This window comes from Octopus bimaculoides, chromosome 5 (assembly GCF_001194135.2).
Source record: "Octopus bimaculoides isolate UCB-OBI-ISO-001 chromosome 5, ASM119413v2, whole genome shotgun sequence".
Classification (NCBI taxonomy): Eukaryota; Metazoa; Mollusca; class Cephalopoda; order Octopoda; family Octopodidae; genus Octopus; species Octopus bimaculoides.
In genome coordinates this window covers 11713976-11719724 of record NC_068985.1, presented here as the reverse complement: position 1 = coordinate 11719724, position 5749 = coordinate 11713976, and positions in this window count along the sequence as shown.

Sequence of the window (5749 nt, the reverse complement as noted above, 5' to 3'; positions counted from 1 at the left end):
ATATATATATATATACAGTCTTATTTGGCGTATTTAGAAATATTTGCTTTTGTTTAAAATTTGATTCATTTTTAGCACAATATGTCTCATGTATTCCTTTTGGGTCAAATGGTTTATGGATACAAATACACATATTCATATATATACATGCATGCAAGTATATACTTTTATTTACATGCGCGTAATTGTATGTACAACACGAGCTCAAAGAATAGATACGCATATCTGATATTAGCAAGAACTCGTTTTTAGAATATATATAATGATAAACATCAAAATACATTAATCGTGCCAACTCTTTATGGTATAGACGTAAAAATACATGTTATCATATCTGCTTGTATGTGTGCATATGTGTATGTTGTTGTGTGTTTATGTAGCTATTCACTTCTTTTATCTGTAAGCAAATTCGTGTATTTCATACGTGTGTATATCTACATATGAAAGCTTGCAACTTAAATATAAATTTATATTTGGTTTTCGCGTCACATACAATTAGAGAGGCCGGTTTTTATGAATGCGTACTCACTGGTATAGATAATGTATGCATGTATGTATGTATTTATGAATGTATGAATGTATGTTTGTATGAATGAATGTAAGTATGTATGTATGTAGGTATGTATATAGTTTTGTATGCGTGTATATTTGTGTACTTGCATATAATATATATATATATATTTCGTTTTTGGTTTTGGTCTGAAAGATACTTTATGTGAGTTCGTGTGTTGAAGCATACTCTGTTGTGTCTGGGGAGAGTCATTCTCTTTTAGTGCCTTATAATTTAACACACTCACCGGTAAAATTTCCACTCATTTCATTCTTTATTTCTCTAAAATCTTCGTTGCGTGTTGCAACCTTTTCGATAGCTGTTGACTCTAACAGTTATCACACTTCGTGCGTTCATTTTTCTTTTAGTTTGCGCGCATGTGTGTGGGTCAACGTGTGTGTGCATACACGTGTATGTATGTATGCATGCATGTGTGTATGCATGTATGTGTGTGCATATGTATATATGTATGTATGTGTGTACATTTGTATGTATGTATTCTGCATATTCATGTGTTTGCGTGTCCGTGTTTGTTTTTAGGTATGTGTGTGTACCTGGACTAGTTCTGCATGGACTGTGGCCTCTACAAACATCATTCGTTGATATTTTTCGGTTTTATACCACGTAAGCACCCTGTTTGCTTTGTCACAAGCTCTTTGTATCCTATTCCAGTCTTTGTTTCTATATCTAGAGTAGGTACCACTGGCATCATTACATATCATGTTATCTAATTTCTTTCTAGCACCCTTGTGTACTCGAACACTATCCTTCTGATCATATCCAGAGAACTGCATGTGGTGCATGGAGTTCTGTACATGTTTTTGCGTTTCATATGGTTTGCATAGTGGGGACATGTTGTTCATTATCCTAACTAAGTCTGCTATCAGTATGTTAATTTTCATGCTTTGTGACAAAGCTAAGTTCTTGTGAACAACATATTTAGAAGCTATGGGTTTCATGTTACAGTAGTGGACGAGCTGCACTCTGTTGTTTACAGTCTCTAACCAAAGCTCAGTATCAAGGACATGGAGTCTATTGCTGGGGTGCCTACTGGGGTAATCTATAGTTACCTTGACACTTTGGTGAATGGAGTTAGCTACTTGCTGGATGCTCTCCATCATGTTCCACTCAGTTTCTACATTACCGTTATTAGAGTTGGTCTTAACTAGGATATTAATGACATCTACATGCCTTCTGTAGAGTAGAAGAGTTATGGATTGTTCTGCTTAGGATTGCTTAAGTTTTCTGTCCCACCAGGTCATGAAGAGGCCGGCCACATCTACAGCTACACAAAAACCAATGACTGCACCTTGAACCTGCGTGTATAGTTTTTGTTAAAATTTACTATGTGGTTCTTCAAGGTTGTTCTTACACTGGCCCCTATTGCATGTGCAAGCATTTCTTTCACCTGATTGTTGTTCTCAGGGTCTTGGGTGGGTACGGTCCAGCCACCCCAGCACTCTGCGGTTCTTTTCTTCACTGCTGAGGTGATGGTAGCTGGTATTCCCCTCTGGGACCTGGTGGGGTAGAATCTACTGAGGTCATGGTCGTCTAAATAGTCACTGTTATAGCTTAGTCTAAGGAGGAGGCCCAGTTCCCTCGTGTTGAACTAACGGAACTCTACTTCACTCTCACAGATTACCCCAATGCATTTCACCACAGTAAAATCTATGTCTATAGATGGGTAGAGTGAAATGACATCCATACTACCCACTATACAATCTGTGAAGTCGTTGGAGTGGTTGCACGTACTGATTTCACTGAGGACACAGACATCTGGAGACATCTCTATGAGAGTTCGTAACACCTGTGAGAGGAAGTAGGACAGTCTATAGTTGCTGGACATATTCGCTCCACAAACTGGTCAGGTTGGGGGACCCATGTCAGGGTTTATGTAGGGTTTATGGTATTTATGTAAACTGTATAGTGTAGGAACATCATTGCTGGATGCTTGGAAATTGTGTGCAGTCCTTTTCATAGAATGGAGTGTGTTGCACCTCATTCCCATTTGTGCATTGATGAGTTTTTCCACTCTTTCATGTTCCTGTCGTGCAATTTCTCTCATGTTACTGATGTGTTGTTGCATGGTGTGGACACAGTTTTGTGGGCTGTCTATTGACAGTCTGCCAGACTTGTCCGTAGGAAGGCAGACTAATTCGCTGTTTCAGTTTTTGTAGACCTTTGGCAACAGATGAACTGAGTTGGTTGGTGGGTCCTCTCCTCAGTATGTATTTTAGTGGATTTGTAGTACCAGTCTAAGATGTGTCGGAGTCCATTTCTACCTAAGGAGATCTTTGCTTGTGTTTCACTGTCAATTTGGGGATGGGATACATAATCTTTTTTTAGAAGGGTAAGTCTGTGGTGTAGATCCTCGTCATGTCATAAGATTTGTTGTTAGGGTTATAGAAGACAGAGTGTAGACTGTTATTATCGTTATGGTTAATATAGTTGTTATTGGTGGTAGTGATTGTGGTGGGGGTAGTTCTTGTGTTGTGCCCATTTCTGTTGTTATGGTTGTGAGAGGTTTGGGTGTTGATGTGGGTGGTATTTTGGGGAGTGGTGTGGATGATGTGGTTGGTATTGTTGTCTGTATGTGGAATGTTGTTGGGACAGAAAACTCCTCAACGCACACATGGGAATATGGTGCAACATACTCCAACCTATGAATAGGACTGCACACAATTTCCAAGCATCCAACACTGATGTTCCTATATATATATATATATATATATATATATATATATATATATATGCCACTGAAACTCCTTTGTGTTCGATGCTACCATACATTTTATTTGGACGGGCAGACAATTAACTGATGAAATATTTAGGCACTTGCCTCTGGAACTCTGAAGCCTTTTACTGCATTGGTGGGTCTTCGATAAATTTGAACACTGAACGAAATTGGTCTCATTGCGACGTTTTTAATTTTTGCTATGAATCCATCGTTCTATATTCCTGCCTTATTCCTCGACTGCAAAATGAAATCGTCGTAAGCGTATTTTGTATGCAGGAAGGCGAAACTAGCTCCATATACTGCATGTTATTCTCTCTGACGCCCAAATGACTGTAACTTCAACAGTACTCACTTTCTCTTTCTTTCTTTCTCTCGCTCTCTCGGCTTCATATGTATATGATTTTGTGTGTCTATATATATATATATATATATATATATATATATTCAGTCAATGACTTGTTCTACTCTGGGTATGTTTATCATAGTCTTGTGTATCACTTTGTATGTGTGCCTGAGTTTGTGTGTGTGTGTGTGTGTATATATATATATATATATATATATATATATATATATATATATATATATGCGTGTATCTATGTGTTTGTGAGTATATGTATGTGTGCATGTATGTTTGTGCGTCAGGGCATACTTACTTCGTATTCTCTTTGGTACCATTGTTGAGAATCATATCTTTAAATAATAGAATCCTTGCGGATTTTCTTCAAGTTTACTGTAACGTATATATATAATTATATTAAGTTTTTACTAGTATTTTTTTTCCATCCTAATTCTTTAAAATTTCTATATTTATTTATGTCTCGGCCAGGATACTTGCACATTGCTGGTGACACTCTTATCATTATTCAAATATTGTTAGTTCCAATTGTTTAATGGTGTTAAAAGTTGAAAACGCTTTAAAATGTTTCTTACTTATGATACAGCTAGAATTTACTATTTTTTTTTCTTTTACGTGTATTATATGTATTTATTGTTAAATTTGCTTTGTTTTCTCCAAATCGCTGTTGTCGTTTGTGCTATTTTGTGATATTTTGCCGTTGCTGCTTGTATTGCCGTTGTTTATCCTCATGTCAGCCTTATGATCATACATCTGCCAGTTTTGACAATCCCATTTTGTGTACGCATGTACTACCACATGTATCCTTCCTTAATTCAGACGAGAGAAAATAATTTCAGGGACGGTTAGCTGTTAATTTTCGAAGGTCAGGTAATGAGGCTAATATTTACTTTTTCTTTGAGTCGTATATAAACATATGGACCGATATATAGACGCATTACTAAATTTGTAATATACTATAACTGGTAAAAAAACAAATACTCAGATATAACTGCAGTAGCTTTTAATAGTTATAGCTGCAGTATCTTTAATTATAGATTTGGTCTCTCTGCTCAGGGATGGCATTAGATTGTCTAACGACATTATCCCGTGAAATGTGCACTACGTTTTCCCATATGCTGACATTGCTGTCGCAGTACATAACCATGAGAAATCCAACAAAATATGATTCTCCGAACAATAGTCAGATAGACATTAGAGTTTGTTTTTTTTTTTCGTCAAATTTAGGCGCAGGAGTGGCTGTGTGGTAAGTAGCTTCCTTACCACATGATTCTGGGTTCATTCCCACTGCGTGGCACCTTGGGCAAGTGTCTTCTACTGTAGCCTCGGGTCGACCAAAGCCTTTCGAGTGGATTTGGTAGACGGAAACTGAAAGAAGCCCGTCGTAGATATGTATATATATATGTTTATGTTTGTCCCCCCAACATCGCTTGACAACCGATGGTTGTGTGTTTACGTCCCGTAACTTAGTGGTTCGGCAAAAGAGACCCATAGAATAAGTACTAGCCTTACTAAGAATAAGTCCTGGGGTCGATTTGCTCGACTACAGGCGGTGCTCCAGCATCGCCGCAGTCAAATGACTGAAACAAGTAGAAGAGTAAAAGAGTTAATCATGCAGCAGGTACAAATACTAGCAGATTATAATGGACTACAGTTAATGGGAACATAGAGAGAATGTTCAGCTTAAAAATTTCGATTAATTTATGTGCATCAATTTATCAATGATCATGTACCTTGAATCAAACACAAGAATTATAACCTCAGTATCAAGGAAACTTCGAAACAAATTGAGTTTGAAAATCTCATATATAAAATCAACACATGAAAATGAGGATGACAACTTAGAAATAACATATCTTAATGAATGACAAAGAACAAGCTCAGCCAATTTGCCTCTCAGAATTTTTTTTTCTTCTTTTGTCTTGGTAAAAGTAAACATGCAGAAGCCTAGATCTCATTCTATTGCACACATTTTGCATATATATTGTCATTATTCACATTCATTCATCGTGATTGCTTCATTTACCCGTACATATAGACAGAAAACTGTAAAGTATGGCACGAAACAAATTTAGCTGCTTTCTTTTTTTTTTTTTTTTTTTTTTTT